The sequence below is a fragment of the Haliaeetus albicilla genome, chromosome 1 (assembly GCF_947461875.1).
Source record: "Haliaeetus albicilla chromosome 1, bHalAlb1.1, whole genome shotgun sequence".
NCBI classification, from domain to species: Eukaryota; Metazoa; Chordata; class Aves; order Accipitriformes; family Accipitridae; genus Haliaeetus; species Haliaeetus albicilla.
The window spans coordinates 15,991,981-16,011,486 of record NC_091483.1 but is presented as its reverse complement, the minus strand read 5'-3'; the positions used below and the strand labels follow the sequence as shown (position 1 = coordinate 16,011,486).

At 41.2% G+C, this 19,506-nt stretch overlaps 1 protein-coding gene across 2 annotated transcripts in view; it reads right to left on the bottom strand.

The window, feature by feature from the left end:
* The window catches only part of HHIP (hedgehog interacting protein), an 81,608-nt gene extending 81,446 nt beyond the window's left edge, over nucleotides 1–162 (bottom strand). The window contains exon 1 of one of the 2 annotated variants that reach the window (XM_069780053.1): nucleotides 1–162. This exon is cut by the window's left edge and continues 648 nt beyond it. The gene's annotated coding sequence lies outside the window, so the exon portion shown is untranslated. The other variant, XM_069780043.1, reaches the window with a different exon arrangement.
* Between the last annotated feature and the right edge of the window lie 19,344 nt (nucleotides 163–19,506).

Sequence of the window (19,506 nt, the reverse complement as noted above, 5' to 3'; positions counted from 1 at the left end):
CACTTGTCGTCCCATAGGAAGGGTGTCCCCGAGGTGGGACGGCGGCGGCGGCGGCCGGGCCGGGCGATGCCCCCTCCGCTGCTGCCGGCGGCGGCTGCGGCTCACTAGGGCTCTCATGTTTCGCTCCCTCTTTTCTTCTTCTTTTTAAGCCGCGCGCGGGGAGGTGCTGCCACCGCGCGCCCTGCACGTCACCCGCCGGCACCGGCCGCGCGCGCGCCGTCCCGGCGGGAAGCGGCGGCGCCGCGCCCGGCCTCACACCCGTTCCCACCGCCCCCCACCCCCGCCCGCCCCAACCTCCGACTCCGGCCCGCGCGCGACCGGCCGGGCGGGAGCGGCGCGGGGCCGCGCCCGGCGCGAGCCGCAGCGGCGCGGCGAGGCGCGGGGCACGCGGCGGCGCCCCGCCCTGTTAGCGGTCTCCCTGAGGCGGCCCGGGGGTCGCCTCGCCCCTCGCCGCCTCAGTCTTGGCCTCCCCCCCCCCCCCCCCCCCGGTGAAACGGGAGCCGGGGCTCCCGGAGGGCCGGCGGAGGGGGCGGGCGCCTTCCGTCTCCCGGCCGGCCCTGTCTCGGCGGGAACCGGTGGAGCCGCGTCGGTGGCCGGTGGAAGGGGAGCGCTGTGTAGGTGGGTCCTGCTCTCCTGACGGCTGAGGTGACCGGCCCGGGGGCGCGGCGGTAGAGCCCCCTCCTCGGCGTGGCGCAGGCACCGTTTGGCCGCCCTGGCAGAGCTGCTGCTCTGGGTCTGCCTGGCCGTGCCCGCCTGTTGTCCCCCCCACCCCCCGACTCATCCCCAGGTGCCAGGGAAGGTTCCAGATGCGCGGAGCAGGCACCGAGGGCCACAGGGGAGAGCGGTGGGAGGTGCCGTCAGCTCCCGGTGGCTTTTTAGCGGAGCTCCGGCATCGTTTCTTCCACCGAAGGTGCGGCGGACTGGCTGCTTGGTGTCTGTCAGTGCAGCGACGCTCGCGCCTTCGCTCTGACCATGCTGACCCGAGTTCAAAGTACGACCAGTTGGTAATGGCGGCAGCTGACCTGGTGGCCGTTGCTTAGTGGTAGGAGGGAGCGGGGCGTGCTGAGAACAGGAGAGCTGTACGTGCGAAGAGTGGGACGAACCGAGTATCTGGCACTTTGGTGGCAAGAAAGCGCCTGGGAGACCAGGAGCCAGCTGGAAAGGGAAAGGCCAACCCAGGTGCGAACAGGGGTGAAGTGAATTTGGGAAGGAGAGAGAGGCGAGCCCAGAGAACGCCAGCCCAGGGTAGAGGCCGAGGTCCCTGGGAAGGAGGTGCTAGCGGAGCCCTGCAGGTGGGAAGCGGGAGCTGGAGCATAGTGAGGAGGTGTTAGCTTCTTCCCCTGGGGGAGAGGAAGGAGTGGAAGTCCTCAGAGGCGGCTGGAGTGCGGGTGCAGCTACAGCCACTCACTTGGGGGTAAAGGGCAGCTGGACAAATAGAGCCCTGAGGTGTATTTACCAGGGGCTTGCTACTAATCCCTGAAATAGAGGAAAGAATGGCTTGCACCCAAAGAGCCCCCCTTAGGAGGGAGAAAAGGAAAGAAGTGTTGCGTGGAGCTCCTGATGTGCAGTAGCGTTCCTAAAGCAACTAGGGCTTGTTACTGTTCTCCTCACGTTTATTTTTAACCAAAGAAAATTAGTCTCTTCAGATTTGCATTTGAACTCTTATCCTTAAACAGTCTGCACTGAACTAAATAGGAATTTGGCATGGACAAATAGTACATCAGATAAATCACTGAGTAGACGTGAAGACTGTTTCCCTTTAAGTGCATTTCTTGAAGGCTAGTGGTTCCTAAACTCGTGACCACCACTTGTCTTGCCACTGACTCTCATTTGGCTGAAAATGTTCCCAGCCAAGGCTTGAGCTACATCAACATGAATGAGGGAGGCCTGTGGTACAGCATGGGCCCCAGCACTCACGTTGAGTGAAATAAGGATGGCACCCTTAGGACATCAACAGCACTGGTGATACAGCATCCTTGCTTTGTAGTTTTAGAAAAAAGTACTGCTTTGCAATACTTGAACTTGTTCCATGAGCAACCTGACTGACAGAACTGTAGCAGTGTAGTTATATTACCAACAGCTATGCCATTTTTATCACTCTGGATTATTACGTAGATTATTCTGAAATAAAAGTGATTCTGGTATAAAGCAGAATAATGGTATCAGAATAAAGTCACTTTTATTCCCAAGCAGGCTCCTTACAGAGGGTTACAGTGGCAGAATTGTAGTGGCAACAGGACACAGCTGGAGGTCTGTATGTCTCTTTGCCTGTGTAGGCAGGTGCTCGTACTTTTCAAGTAGATTGCATACTTCTGCCCTGCATCTCCCTTACTGGAGCGGGAAACTGGAACTCAGTGGAAAGAAGTGACTGTGGGGCAGATACCCTCTTGAAAAAACAAATGTTCAGTGAAAATTTCTGCTGAGCAGTCGTGGCCTGGTCCTCACAGTTCCTGTCTCCGTGAAGGAGAGAGGAAGTGAGGAATATAAATCTATATGATCAAAGTAATACAGCTGTTAGTAAATAACCTTTCTTCCTCCTTCAAGTGCTGCCTGCATAAATATCCGTTTCTATGTATACCTGTACCAGTTCTCAGAGGAGGTGAGTTTGAGGTGTATTAATTAAATAGAGAATGATTTCCCGAAATGGGATTTAGATCAAGTTGCCAAACTAAGAAAGAGCTGACAGTCTGTGAAGGTCAGTTTCTACATAGAAATTTTACACAGATCTATGATGGAGACATTTCCCAGAAATTCTGTGGAATGTACTGTTGACCTTGTATAATATAAAGTGCTCAAAACTTCAAGCTCTGTAGTGATCGAGTGATATAAAGATGTATAAGCAAGACTTGAAGAAGGTTGAATGTTCTTTAAAACCTCTGAATAGGAATTGCTGATTCTTGGGGTTTTGTGCAAGAGGACCTGATTTAATCTTACGTTCCTTTCCACACTTTAAATGTACATGATGGCTTCTTTAACGAAGTGGCTTTTTCAAGCTGCTTAATACAGCATTTTATTTATAAACCTTCTTAATAATGCAAAGTTAAGGTCAGTATTAATATATGCCGGTTCAGAGTGTCAACTTCAGGTGACTTCCAGCTTCTGACAAACAGATAAGGGACTACTTATGAAGTAAAAACATATACATAGGAAATATGGTTAATAAACACATCAGTTTTTTAAGGCAACCTGGATTCTGTCATATGAAGCTCATTACTACAAATGATTAAACATGGTAATGCCGTAAGTGAGCTGAATAAATTGTGTAATTTGTTCAGAGTGTGTAGGATGTATATGAGAATCTGGGTTACAATGCAACTATGTGTGAAAGGGTTAAAAAGTTTTAAAAAAGGAAGCTATTGCTGCTACAGTGTTTGAATGCAGATTTTCTCCTAGTTTTGCCTAGGAGATAAGCAGACTGTGCTTATGTATTGCCATTACCTTAATCATCTATATTATTATTATTATTATCTGTATCATGATATGTCATGGTACCCGTATCGTGTGAATTAAGTGTGTCAGAATACCCTTCAAAGAGTGTAAGGCTGATTGTGGCATGCACTTGAACTTATTATTTCTCAGATTATTTTAAGTTTGTTCTCAGACAGTCATACATATTTTGCAAGGAAGTTGAATTGCTCCAAGAAACCTGCTTTAAGGTTTCAAGTTAGTGAATTCCTCAGTAGTTTGAACAGAAGAGGAAATGTGCAATGTGTAGCAGCTAGTGTCAGTTCTGGGAAATTTAATTATCATATGAGTTTGCAGATAGGAGCAGAAGCTGGGCGAAGTGATGTCATGGCATCAGGTTTGATGGAAGTAAACTAGCATCGAATTATTCCTAAACTCCCAACAGATGTTGTTTGATGGCACACCTTTACATGTTCTTGTGATTTACAGAAGAACTCCACATGCAGTGACCTCACTTTTACAGCTAAACCCATGCAGTATGAGATGTGTCTTCTCAGCAGTGATATCGAGCCTGAATTCCATCCTTCCACACCCGTGGCAAATACCTGGCATGCCATGAGGAGGAATGTTGCAGTGTTGGAGCAGGCTAGGAGACAAACCAACACTCACCCTGGTCTGCATCTGAGAAATTATGGTATTTAAGATACAGTACTGTATCAGGGACACTTCACTAGGTGAAGCAGGTGCACTTCAGCTCTTGGCGAGTGGCTCTGCTTTTGTTTTAGCTGGCATTTGAGTTGAACTTCTGGAACAGGCTTTTGTCTTGCCATTTATTTTGTTAAGAGAAATAAGCTGCTTTTTTTTTTTTCAGAACCACTTCCATGTCAGATGAAATGAGGGTGGAATCTCTCCATGTCTTATCATTATTACACTTTTCACTGAGTCCATTGTAACATTATCCTTGTTATTTCGAGCACTCTCCCTAAACTGTGGGATCTGTTGTGAAGCCAAGGCTTCTACTGTATTTCTTAGTTTTAGGTAGTCCTGTGAGGAGAAGGGAGTTGGACTCGACGTTCCTTATGGGTCCCTTCCATAAGGGAGATATTCTACGATTCTGTGTTTTTGTTGGGGTCACTCTGTGTCATAGACCAGCGAGAAACAATCATGGATTCTCCACTGTAGGTGCTCAAAATTATAGTTCCATTTCCATATTAAATTCTGGAAAAAAACCTTTAATTTTGAATTTTGTATGTTTCATTTAGAAAGGAAAGTAGAAGAATCTTTCTAAAGTAGCCAGATAGTTCATTAAATTACTTTGAAACAAAACTGAGGTTGAGAGTCCCAGCTCTGAGGCGTCTGCCTTAGCTGTGGCTCTTGAAACTTAAAGGTCCCAACTCCCTGTTTTCTGTCAGCTAGATGGACAGAGACCCAGGAATCTGGAAATTTGGAATGAGGACTTGGGCAGGAATCTCAAGGTTTGGCAGTCTGGGCTCCTGTGCTTCTGGCTTTTTTTGGGTGAAAGCCCGACTGTCCTGAGAGTCCCATTAGAAGTGGAGAGTTTTTTCTGGCTCTCTGCTGCATCACTGGGGCTAGGGTTCCTGTGGCTTCAAGGCAGAGAACTGGAATATCAGGAAACCCTGACTCCGGGGCAGTCTTTATGGCAGGAGTTCCCCACAGCTGTGAACTCTGCAAGTCCATTCTCTGTAGCAGCTCCGCTGGTAATGAAGAAGGCAAATTGCTGGAATGGTTTTATTAAAGCATCTTGTGGTTAGTCTGAAGTTTATAAAACCATTATATTTTTGCTTATATTTCTGTTTGTGATGTAACAGAATTTTTTTCGGTTTGGTCAGACCGTTTCTGGTTGGTTCTATCCACCATGTACTATAGCCCACTTCATTTCATGGGGTTGAGAATAACATGTTGCTTGTCTTTGCATACCACAAATACGAGGTGTGAAAGCTGGTATAACATGAATGAACAGGACTTGTTAGGATATTTTTTATGGGAAAATAGGTGCCCAGACAGTCACAGTCAGGTTTTCAGGGTATGTCTTTACCACAGAGCTCCCCATGGCTCTTAGAAATCCTCTAAACCAGCTGAAGCCACCTGGACCATTTGGGACTGTAAACTAATGCATCTACTCTCTAAATATGACTTCAAAAAAAACCTGAGTGCTGTCTGGGTACAAAAGCAGTATTGGGTTGATGTTAACTCTGCTTGATTGGTCCATCAGGGAATATGAACTACAGATTATTTTAGCACATCACGTCAGCTGCTAACACAAAACTTCAATTACCTGTGTTCAATTTTGCAACATAGGCTAGGCTAACTAGAAGGCAGATAAAGCAAATGATTTTGTGAGGGAATGAAGACTCAAGAGGCCCTCTTGCCTATGGTCTGCATACTTTCACTACCTGCTGTAATTCACCTCAACAGCAGGTGTCTATTTATGTGTGTTAAAAAGAGACAAAGGAAGCTGCTGTGGGAAAATCTTTCTTTCCTACCAGGGACTGTAGCAATCCCACTGCCTACTGCAGTTTACCAGCCAGGTGTATGCTATCCCTTGCTCCAGTGTTTGAAGTATCCTTATCGTGCTGTAGGAACAATTTGTGTAAGATGTTGTTGTGGTTTAACCCCAGCCAGCAGATGTCATCAAGGAAACTCTGAAATGCTTGTAACAGTTATCAAAGGAATTAAGGTCTTTCTGAATAAATGATATTGTGTGTGCCAGAACTAAGTAATGGACCTAAATATTTGTGCCTAGTGTTCTTTTTTGCCTGCTAAGTGTGGGGATGGAAATTGTAGCCCAGCAGTGTTAAAACTAAGCGGTCGTGAAGCTCTGCTCTGAGCTGCTCAATGACTGGGATGTCAGATAGGATGCCACAGATTTTCTCCGTGTTGATGCAGTGCATGTGCATTTCACTCTGTTACATAAATCAGTGTGAGTCAACTCATATTTGATATGGAAGCTTGGGAAATTCTTCATAGTAGCTTTCATATAATACATGCTAAGGCACCATGTACAGCATTGCTGCATATGGAGCTTATATGCTATATTAACTGTATTTTTCAAGGCTACTTTCTAAACAGTAAAAAAAGTCTCTTCCACAGGTGGAAAATACCGATGAAGTCAGCAACCATTGTCATATATTCTCCTAGAATAGCATGTGTCTAATTCATATGTGTAGTGTAGCATTCAGAAAGAGGTATCTAATTCAGTAGCATAATTTATCTTTCAGAAAGTAGGGAGTTAATCTCAAATATATACGCTCCTCGACACATCATTCTCAGAACTACCAAGTGCCCTGGCATATGGAGGAAAGTACCAGTGTACCTAACAATCATTCTCAGGCACGTGCTAACAGCATGCTCAGAATTAGTCGTTTTGGCCCGTGTTAAATGACTTCAGAATGGTGCTGAAAGCTGCCTCGCCTTTCTGGGATCACACATGCTTCTGCAGGCTCATGTGCACTTCCAGGCTGTCTTCTCTGTGCCAGTGTAATGCATACGCAGTGCCATCTTTTTGAAGTGTCCGTTTAGCCTCCACTGACCTGTAGTTACAAATTTTACCCTTAGTAACTTTTTCTATCTTTCTTCCCTGAAGGGGCATTGGGAGCATTGTGTTAGCAGCCTAAATCCTGACCGAATGAGATCAGTCTGGAGAGGATTAAAGCTATAGTCTGAGTCCCAGTCATGCAAAGAAAAAGTTGGAAGAAGCAGGTGATTTTGTAAATAGCTGATTCTTACAGAGGCTGTTCTTTGGGAACCTCTCATGGAAGTGACTGAGTTTGGCCTGCTCACCGTCCCACACACTCCTGTGATGCACAGCAAATTTCAAGCGTGTGGATCTTAGATTATTTACAATAGTCAATCTTTAACTAAAAAATGGTGCTCAACTTCACTGTAATTAAAATGGAAAGTAGACACCAGTTTGGCTAGGAGTTTAGGATGTGGTCATAAAGCTACTTTATCCACATGGAGCACCATTGAACCGTCAGGTTTTGGGACTCCCTGGTTCTGCAGGCTGATACTATTTTGTCAGGAATGTCATCTTCAAAGACAGATTGGACCATGTATGTTCTTCTAAACATTGAGATGAAGAGTCCATTAACTTTGGTGAGAAATATATCTAAGTAGGTGGTAGGTTCACACACAGGTGGCAATGTGCAAATCATTTCTTTCATTTGACTGTAAGATGTATGAACAAAAAAGATCCTTGGATAAAGATGTAAACTGATGTGGATGCCAGATGAACTTTGACTGAACTTAAGGCTGAACCATATTTAAAAAAAATAAATAAATAACCCAGGATAAGGAGACGCAATAGCAGGTGCTGGAACCATCTGTTCCTGGACAGCTCTAATAGAAAACTTCTAGTCTATTGTATGTTTCCCTGTTAGGTAGTAGTATTCTCTGTATGAATGTGGTCTGCCTGTGGTGAGATATGAACAATAACGGCTCGGATCTCCCGGTGAGTTGTCCTCAATCCCAGAACTTTTATATGCAGCCTGGCTTCTACAGCATTTGAAATTCTGTGTATAATCAAGTGATTTAGTTAAGCACTCCATCCTAACCTTAAGGCATGTATTACAATCACTATCAAATGAACTTTAAGGATGAGCTGTACTGCTCCACGTAATTTGTTACAGATGTGAGGGAATCCCTAATTTCCCAAGGAATGGTCACTGCAGACTAGATGTTGTTTGAATGAGGTAAACAGTCTGCACTTAACCCTTACTGCAGAGGTTCAGTTCTGATTCTGGCAAAAACATGATTTAAAGTGGTCAGGATTCCAGCATTTTAACCTTTCCTACTCGCCATATAATTTTTTAGAGTAGGGTCTAAATGATTACATAAAACAGGAATCATAGCGTTCCAGGGATGCTACAGTTACGGACTACTTTCTCTGTCTGGGACAAGATTGGTAGGTATAGGTCACCAGTCAGATATGATATAGTGATCAATGTTGACTTCCATAAAGGACAATAATCAGGATCAATTTTTCAGACTCATCCACTGGAATAATGATATTTAATGATTTTTAATATGGAAATACATTGTTTGCAGGACAATGTGTATATCATGAACTAGTTGTTGAATTTTGCTAGCAAATCAGTCAAGTATGGGTGGAAGTCAAATGAGTTTCTACTGCCATTCAACATTTTTGGGAAAATGGTCAGTTGGTTGTTCACAGGGGAATATTTTGTTCCAGCAGTCTTTTTTTTCTAATGCAAAGTCTGAGATGCTAGCACTGTACTTTCAGTGGAACTGTTTATGATAAACTTATCTGAATATATATAATGGAGGAAGGCCCTGAAGACATTTGAATCTTGTGCCTCTGGCAGCTTGAAGGACTAGAGGGACTGTGTGGGCTGTTCTCCCTGGACCTATGTTTTTTTATATAACCTCACACCGAATGTTCAGTTCTTCTGGGAGGCTTGTGTATCGCTCCACCAAGCATGGCTTTTCCAAAGGGTTTGAACTTTAACATCAAGGGCACTTGCATGTCTCAGGAGTAGGTAATCTGTACAGACAAAACTTTGGGAAGCACTTCTAAGTGACAGCTGTATGTTTGCTGACAGTGGTGTTGTACCAAGAAATCAATGAACTAGTCTAGAAGTCTGCAAAATTAAATTGTTTTGACAGAGCTGAGTGGACAGGTAATATTCTAAAGTTTCCAGTGTTTTGGGGTAGGAGACAGAGTCTAACAAGTTTTAGTGATGATTTTTAACATGATGTTAAAAATGTAATTTCAAGCAGATAACATAGTGATTATAAGTTACTTATCTTTCTAGTTTCCTACAGGGAGGGAGTCATATAGGACACAAATAGGACACTTATAGAAGAAGAACTTGACAGGGAAACAGTCCTGTGCCTCTCTTCTTTCTTACTGATCCTTAATTTAGAGAGTTCTCAAACAGGATTCTACGCTTTATCTTGAGATCCACCTACTTACAGCCGTTAGGATGAGATGGAATGCTGAAAAGATGTAACATTTAAATGGGTTAATTATGATTTTTTTACATCCTTTCTCAAAGTAGGCAGCAATTCACCCATTGATGCCTAGAGCTAAGTAAAGATCCTTTTATTTGAAGAAAATAAAAATTTATGAATAAAAGGAATATTAAGCTAGCACTGAAAAATAGAAAAAATGGATAACAATTAATTATAAAATAGAGAAGGAAAAGTGAATAATGAAATCAAGGTTTTTTCAGATATGCTTTATCCTCTCCATTGTGGCTTGCTCTAGAGCGTATTGAACAGGTTCCCGTAAATTTATCAGTTCTCTCTTGATTGTCCCCTTATATACATCCTTCTAGCCTGGGCCTGAACTTCATCATTACAACACCTTGATACTTTATTTCTTATGAGTGCAAAGATGTTGGCTAGCTATGTATATGATATGTGTTTACTTACATACTTATGTTTATTTTTATACTTATGTTATTAATATTACATTAATACGGAATATTTTCAGTCATGCATTGATAGGACAATAAAATTGGTTCACGTACCACTTAACTTTTGAACAATCGAGGAACCCATGGTTTCTGGTTAGCTCTGAAACAGAAACCATTGCAATGTATTCTGATTCTTATTTGAGAAAACATTTATTTTTAAATCTTTTAGAGAAAGATGTTAATTTCAGTGACCTTAGTTGTACAATACATACAATACTTATATGCTTGTTTGAAGAGTATTGTGAAAATGCAAAGCACTTCATAAGTGCTGTTTATGATAGGAAGTTTTTCTTGCATTCCCAAGCTACCTAAGATCCTCTCAGTAAATTATTTAACCAAGCTGTGCTGAAGGTTTCTATAGTGTTTAAATGAGAATAACGTTTCATTGCTTCACTTAGCATGTAAGGTACAGTCATTGCGTATGGTAATCCACAAGCTAGAAAAGAATTGCAGCGCTGCAGTTTATATTATTAAATTATTATTTGTGCTAAACATGCATTTTTCATTGGTGTCAAGTGCTCTGAATAACTGTTTTAACATAAAGCAACAAAAATGGAGAGATCTTATGCTTTGTCATATAGGTTTAATGCTTTATGAGTCTGCCTGTTCATAAACGTTGTGGAATATTTATTATCGACCTGATGGAAAAGAACTGAATGTGTCAGAAGCACATGAATACTCAAATATTCTTGTTCAAGTAAATGATAAAAATTCCTTCTTTTTCATATTTACAGTTTTACATTTTTCAAAAAACATGTGAAACACTCTGGAGTTGCAGTTTCTTGAATTTGCTTTGCTTGTGGAAATACAGCTTTGCAAAGAGCTGTATTGGTTGATATTATGATTTTGTTTACATATCTTTAGAAAGGAGACAATTGGAAATGATGATATCACTGTTTTACAGGTAGCCAACACCCTTGGCTGTGTGAATTTTGGCTGAGATGGTGAGGAGTGCTGCAACCCAAGTATGATTCTACCGCCAACTCCATCGCTGTTTCATACTGAGAATGGGTAATTAGTTTTCACTAAAAAACTTTAGTTGACACTAAAAAATATAGGTATTGCTACAGAGCACTATTTGCAGGACCTATATGGAGTTTCTGGTACAATGTGCGTAAAAATTAATTTTATTTTCACATGGTGGCACGGGTAAAACAGTGTCTGAATCACCTAGCTTTTGGAAATTTACTGATGACAGTGATGATACTGGAATGAGACACGAAATAGAAAGCTGAATACAATTATTTTAAGAACCTTCATTATTGTTAGTTTAATGTATCTCTAGTCTTTTGTTTTAAGCCCCTTGGAAGTTAATTTTCCCTGTGTATTTTATATGTATTTATATGTTGCCCTACACAGTGGCAGTCTGCATTTGATTTTGTCATCTAATTCATATTACAGTAGTCTATAGAGTGATATTAGAGTAAATTTTAAAGAAACTATGGAAGTACAGAGATTATAGAAGAAACATTTATTAGGGTAGTGTTGTGTGTGGAGAAAATGCATGCTTCCTTCTATTACTAAAATAAATATCTGTAAGTAGTAATTGAGACTTGTTGAACTCTGGTAAGAACTCTGAGCTATAGATAATACTCAGAATGGTGATTTCCTGGTTTTGTCCTATGAATAATTCTAAGTAAATGAGTAAAGATTGCATGTTATAAAAAAAAAAAAGTGAAATGTTAAATTAATAGGTTGATTCATTTACTTATTGGTTGTCTAGGTCTTAAAGTGAATTTTAAAATTGGGAAAGGAAAATATAGCCCATTACTTCTCTAAGAGATTGAAAATTTCTAAGTTACAGAAAATTTGAAAAATTCTAAGCTTTTGAAGTGTCCATGCTCTAACAATTAAGTAAAAATAGCTGAGCTTCATTAAAACCAGTAGCACATTTGCTAAAACCTGTAGTGGAGGCAGATTTTTGTCCTTGATGTCTGAGGCACGGAAATTCTGTGATGGGGCCTTCTGTGATCCTTTTCTGGCCACATTCAAGACCCACTTGTAAAAGAGAAGGGGAAGCTCATCAGCTGTTTGAAACTGTCATGTCTCTGTTGATTTCAGTTATGATAATTTCTAGTACCTAAGAATTTGCCCCAAGGTCTTTCTGTGAAGACCTTTCTGTGTTATTTTCTTTGAAAGGCAAAAAACCATACCCACGAAACAACAAAATGCCTTGTGCCTTGTCTTGTGTATTTATTAAAGTGTAGTGGCACATTAGCAGCAAAAGAAAGGAAGGTGGCCTGCCAACTAAGGCAGGATGCATTTTCTACCCACCGTCTTAGATGGTCTTATGATGTCCTCTTTGCTAACCAGCCTCTCTTGTTTTGAATTACTGTATTCTCCTCATTAGTTTAAATTACAAATATAGAAATATTGTTAGTACTCGTAAGGCAGAGTGAACCAGGAAAATACAGTATCATTTTCAGATTATACTTGTAGTACTGGGACTTAAAAAACCCAAGAGATGTAGTGCTGTTTCACCTGCAAACTTAAGAGCTTTGGTACAAGCACAATCACCGAGAAATTGTTTCTATGGTGCCACTTTAGAGACAGCCGCCTAGAAAAGTGCTGACTTAGAGATGCTGTGGAAGTACCTAAGATTCTGACTGTGTTGCTGGCCTTAACTGTGGGGAGACTTCACCAAATCCAAAGAACTCTGAAGTGATACTTCTCCAGTTTGCTGTCCTGGATGCTTCACATTCCATATGTCCTGCAAGAAAGGAATATCTCTTTTTTTGTTGTTGCTTTGTTGTTGTTGTTGTTTCCCTCCCCTGCTCCCCCTCCCCAGAACCAAGTGTTATTCAGTGGAATTCACCTTGCAGAAGAGGAGGACTTTTTAAGGCTTCCAGTCTGCTCTACAAACATGTGCTGCATATGTTGTTTTGGTTAGCAGTTTAAGTATCCTAGAAAGTCCTACTTAATAGTCTATCTGATAAGGCTTGATTGTGCTTCGCTATGTTTAAATTTTGGGGGGAACTGTTTAGACAATGAAAGTGCTCCAGTGTCCGCATTTGTGTAAAACTCCAAAATTAGAAAACACAGCCTTTAGTGTCTCAAGGTCTCAGAGAGTGAAATACTGAAAGGAATTGCAGTATTTTACTCACTGTCTCAACATTAGCATACACGATATGTTGTGTAAATAATGTCTGTTTATACTTTATTTTCTGTATTACGTTTTGTTGGTGTGAGTGTTAAATAGAATGGTCAGAAAGCAGCTTCATAGTTCTTCGTAGTAACAGAACCTGCAGAAGGAAAAGGTCATGTGTAGATCATCTAAGTTTTATCTATCTTGGCAATAGAAGATGGTGCCCTGTATTTTTTGAGAGATTCTTCTGACTTTTCCAGCTTTAAACAGTACTATCAAATTGTAGGTGGTGCTGTTTCTCTTTGGCATTATGTTTCCACTAAATAATGTATATTGAAAATAATGTGCCCTCACAGACCGACAGCACCTTACATCCATCTGGAAAAAAAATCTGCATAAACTTCAAGAACTGATCCTGGATAATTAGTAAAGTAGTGGTATTGTTGTTATTATATGCGGTAACTTTCTCTTATCTAATTGCTCATGCTTATGCAGTACAAATGACAGAATACAAACTTCCATTACGTACTTCGCCTGAGTCTTAATGTCTCAAAGCTATTACTTAAAGGAAAAAAAAAAAATTTGAGCTACAGGCCATAGCTGCTGCAACAAAGAAGGAATTCCAAAGGAGGTTGCACGAACCTTGTTAAAGTTAACATGTTTCAGCCCCTCAAAATCCCATACTTCTGGACACATTCTTTTACCTCACATCGAAGATATCCATGTATGGTTCTAGTGACAGAGTTGTTGTAGCTGTGGTTGTTTAGGGGTTTTTTTTTGTTTAAATATAACTCTTCCTTTCCCTTCTGGCCTGGCATTATTTTCACTATTCCCAGTGTTTTCACTTAAATTCATCATTTTGATAATTTTAACTGGACAATTGTATTTCATGTACTTATGGCACTTCATGTGAAACAGTTCTGCCTTCATTTCCTGTTTATTTTTAGTTGCTAATTTTCAGACTTTTTCCATCCCCTTGGGTTTTTTAAAATCCTGTTTGGTACAAACCAGGGTGGTCCAACTGGCAGCCCAAGGAACAGTTCCATCTGGCCTGCTGCATTTGCCAAGGAGGAGCTAGGAAGTGCCTGTAAGGGCATACACTGCCCTCACAAGCAAATGTTACCTATTGCTCAGATACGTAACCACGCTTAAAGCCCCACTGTTGTGCCATGTCCACCCAGAAAAAGAGATTGGCATTAGACATCCATTTTCCTGAGCAGAGCCAGGTGTCTAGAGGGGCTAGTTGTCCTTTCAAAACAATCTTCAAAGAGGATGCTACAAGTAGAAGCTAGCACCTGTCCCTAGAAAAGCTAGGCCACTGTTGTTTTTCCTGGTTAGATTGATAAATTAATAGAGAGGAAGACTGTGCTTAAGCCCCGGGGCAGTTGGAGCAAATTAGAATTTTAATGTCAACTTCAACAAAGCTGATGTTACTAATTCATGGTATTGTTGCTGGCTTTGCATCTGACTTCCATAAGTGCCCTCTGTCATGTCACTATATCTTTTCTCCCTTACGCAAGATAAGCATAATGATGATAACCAAGCACTGTGCATTGAAAGCACCATAAGAACCAAGTATATTTTGTCAAATTGGTAATGTAATTTCAAAGGATTTCATTTGGCTACTTTGCACTTTTCTTTTTGTTGGAGAACATTGTACCTTAAGATGCGCATGGGTGCCTTACTTGAAATCAGTGCATCTGCCAACATGCAATTCCTCATAAGAAATTATCTCAACAGCTGAATTTATCCCATGTACTCCATTACATTGTACAATAATAGCCTTTCTGTAGCAAAATGAGCCCAACTAAGCATGAGGTCTAACCAGTGCCTCATAAAACAATAATATCACATCTTTTGATGTGTATTCCATTTCCATTAAAAATATTTATAATGTTTAGCAGGAATGGGGCAGACTACAGCTTGGCAAAAGGCTGAAATAAGCAATCAGGAGCAATATACCCAAATGTATGTTTACTGTTGCCATATATCATTGTGTGATGACAGCAGAGCTCTGCTAGTTTTAATATCCTTATTCAATATACTGTAGCACATTGAGTTATCAAAGACCATATAGTAGAAAAAGCCCCACCATAATACAACTTCTTAGTTTTATGCTAATGCATTTTAGCATCCCGCTTACCTTTTAAATTGTAGAGAAACACCAGATTAATGTTCATAACTTCTAACCCCTTTCCTGTTTAGAGTGTACAGCAGCACAACTGCTCTATTCAGTCTGTGCTCATTTATTTTAAAATACTTCTTCTGTTTATTGTCCTAGGCCCTCTACTCTGGTCTATAGTGTTCCCCATTATACTGTGCATCTCCAATTTTGGTTAAAAACACCCCTTATTTCTGATACAGATCATCTCCCCAGGGCTTTTTTTTGGTCTTGATTAATCTCCTTTGTTTTCTGTCTCCTCTTTGTCTGTTCTTTCTTATTGTCTGCTCTTTATGCTATCTATAGCTATAGTGTTTTTTCCAAGTCTTTCTTTCCTTTTCCTTCGTTTCCCCTTTCATGCTCAGCTCTTTTTTTTCACACTGATTTACCCCTGTCTTCCTTTGGTGTTCCTCCCCCTCCCCAATTTTCTCCCCATATCCTTCAGTCTGTCTTTTCCCTTTTCTTTCTGCTCTGTTCACTTTACTGCACTATCCTATACCCCTCTTTGTTTTCCTTTCTCTTCCCTAATGTTGTCTTACATCTGGGAGATGACTGATGAGGAGAGAAAAGAGGAAGGGAAGACAACAGCTGAAGAAATTAAGACATAGGCTAACTTTCAGAGAAGACTTTTGTTCAGGAATAAATAATTGAATGGAAGCATTGAACAGGAACAGCAACAAAAAAGCCTATTATTTAAGGCTAATTATTCATTAGTGAAACTGAATTTTACTTGAAAATTACAGTCCGCAATGTTGTAGAAGGACTATGTGACAGCATACTTAAAAACAGATAGAGCTTAAGTAGAGGCAAAACATAGTTACAGTTATTAAATATACTTATTGAACAGTTGTAGGGTGCATGTCTCTGGAAATGTTCATGGAGAAAGAAGTGGCACTGGAGGATAAGGAGAGGCTGGTGAAAGAAAGAAATACAGAAACAAAATAAGGAAACTATGCAGTCATACATGAACTATGAAAAAATGGTGAATCAGAGGCAATAAAGACCTGCATCAAGTATTTGGAGCAGGTTGAAAAACAGAAAAAGTAGCATAGAACTGAGAACAAGCAGTGATTATTCTGCTACACAAGATGGAAAAAACAGGAGCAGTGGAAATGGCAGCAGAACCAACTTACTGAGGGTACCAGACACACACTATTCATTAAAGTAATTTCAAGCAGGATGCAAAACTTTCTGGATAAGACAATGAAGTGCTAGGAAGCCAATGGGTTTGAAAGAGGGTATGGGTCATACTGATTAAATTCTTCCTTGTTTGGATGGCAGAAAGTGCTCAACTAGAGGAATTTAGGTCATAGTTACCCACTGGACAGTGGTTTGTCAAAATTTTTACATTGGTGATAGTATCCAAAGTTTTTGTCTAGGTTTTCTACTTGTATTCATGTTTTCTAACAGAAATTTATTCTCAGAGTTGTTATACTGATTTAGTGAAATCACAGCCACAGGCGGAATCTAGTCAGTCACTAGCATAACTGGAGTTAACAGTCCTATAAAAATGTCCCAAGCTTTTCAATTGCAGTATGCGCAAGAACTCAATTTCCAAAATAAAAGATCATTTTAGTAGCTTTGTCAGCATTTCTAAAATGGTAGTCACCCCTCATTGGCTATCAAAGATTATGAATAGGTGGTGTGTATTGTAACAGTATACTGCTTGCTGAAAACCGGAGAGTAATACCAGTGGATCTTCTGTAGTTTCCCAGCACAGTGAATAATTGGATAGCATAACCTTTGTGGCCAGAACATTTTTCTGCTTGAAAGTCACATTTCCTGGAAGTATTATGCTAGGAAATGGTATCACACACCTGAGTACCATGAGTTTTGTTAAATTAAGGTGAAGGAAGCATATCCTTCACTAAAATATCAACAAGGTATGCAACATTTTACAGAAATTAGATTAGAGATGGCCAACATGGCTTCACCAAGGGCAAATTGTGCATGACTAATCTTGTGGCCTTCAACAATGGAGTAACTGCATCCGTGGACAAGGGAAGAGCTATCATTGTCATTTATCTGGATGTCTGTAAGGCCTTTGACATGGTCCCCCACAACATTTTTGCCTCTAAATTGGAGAGATATGGATTTGATGGGTGAACTATTAGATGGATAAGGAATTGGCTGGCTGCATCCAAAGTTACAGTCAATGGCTCAATGTCCAAATGGAAACCAGCAATGAGTGGTGTCCCTCAAGGGTCTGTACAGGGACGAATACTGTTTACTATCTTAATTAATGACATAGATAGGGGGATTGAGTGTGCCCTCAGCAATTTTGTGGATGACACCAAGCTGAGTGGTGCAGTTGATATGCTAGAGGGAAAAGATGCCCTCCAGAGGGACCTTGTCATACTTGAGGGTTGGGCCCACATGAACCTCATGAAGTTCAGCAAAACCAAGTGCAAGGTCCTGCCCCTGGGTTTGAGCAATCCCCAGTATCAGTACAGACTGGGTGATGAACTGATTGAGAGCAGCCCTGCAGAGAAGGACTTGGAAATACTGGTGGATGAAAAATGAGATACGAGCGGGCAATGTGTGCTTGCAGCCCAGAAAGCCGATTGTGTCCTGGGCTGCATAAAGAGAAGCATGGCCAGTAGGTCGAGGGAGGTGACTCTGTCCCTCTATTCCACTCTCATGAGACCCCACCTGGAGTACTGCGTCCAGTTCTGGGGTCCCCAGTACAAGAAGGGACCTGTTAGAGCAGGTCCGAAAGAGGGCCACAAAAATTATCAAAGGGCTGCAATGCCTTTCCTATGAAGAAAGGCTGAGAGGGTTGGGCTTGTTCAGCTTGTAGGAGAGAAGGCTCCAGGGAGATCTTATTGTGGCCTTTCAGTACTTTAAGGGGGCTTACAAGGAAGACAGGGAGAGACTTTTTAGCAGGGCCTGTAGTGACAGGTCAAGGGGTAATGGTTTTAAACTGAAAGAGGGTAGATTTAGATTGGACATAAGGAAGAAATTATTTACCATGAGAGTGATGAAACACTGGAACAGGTTGCTCAGAGAAGTCATGGATGCCGCATCCCTGGCAGTGTTCAAGGCCAGGTTGGATGGGGCTTTGAGCAACCTGGTCTAGTGAAAGATGTTCCTGCCCATGGCAGGGGGACTGTAACTAGATGTTCTTTAAAAGAACCCTTCAAACCCAAACCATTCTGATTCTATGAAAACCCAACTTACAGACAAAGACAGATAGAAAGGAAGACAACACAAAATACTGTAGCCTATGCTCATTGTGCCCATGGGGTTTACATATAAAGAATGAAGAGTAAGAAATGTTTTATATGCTAATTGTTTTCAACTATTGTCTCAAGGAACAGAAAAATAAAATAGATAATATTTTCTTTATTAAAAAAACAAAGGAACATTTTATCTGGGAAAAGCTTGCGTATTGCAGGTTCATTACAGGTTATTTTACTGTGTGAATGATTAATTTTTATAGCAATTTAGAGACAATAAGGGAAAAAGAACAGGCAGTACTGTACTTTGAATGGTTATGGGCACTCAATCTCCGGTCACTTGTAGCTGGCATAAATTGTTTCAGTATCTGATTGAACCATGCATGTATGTCCCTTGTTACTATAATGTACGTACCTAAAGAATTTTCATGACAAGTTAATCTGTTCAAGTCAATAGCCACTTGACAAAAAAGAAAAAACCCCTTCCTTAGCTTCCAAGCCATAAAGTGATGGGGGCAAGTAGGAGGGAGGATGGTTACAGCAGCCCTTGGAATTCCGTGCTATTCTGTCCCCTTCCTTGCTGTGCATTAACTTTTCTTTGAGGTTATATAGGGAGTGAAAATTACTCCAGCATCATATTGTAATCTTTTTTACAGATGTAAATGAAGACAGAGAAGATGAGCAAAATGTAGACTCATCCTTTAGATTTGGGGTTTTTTATATTGATTCTATTACATAGTCATAGTTGTAGGAAAGAAATGAAGGGGATTTTGTCCCCCAAGTGAAACAGATGTTTTACTGAGCCAACTCTGAGATTTTGTTCTTTGTAAGGAAGCTGAGGGAATGCCTATTTATGGTATTTTGCAGCTGCACTGAAGGAAATATTCTCTTCAGATTATGTTGAGTGCCTCCATAGTATACAACGTTTGTGGTCCCTCAGTTGAGCCAAGAGCCATGTAAGCAACTTCTGCGCAAACTGGACCTTAAGAATCTGATCCTCAGACAGTCCTTCATAAGTTTAACATTCTGTGACTTTAGGACTCTTTGCAATAGGCACAATTTACTCCTGTCTCAGTAAGATGGGTTACTAAATCAGTTGCTGGTTGTGCTTTTCAAGTGTAACTCCTGTGAGGAAATGATATGTAATTGCAGCTCTCCAAAAGAGACAGAACTGTAATTCGCACTGTATCTCCAAAGTTATTCAAGGTGTAAGTA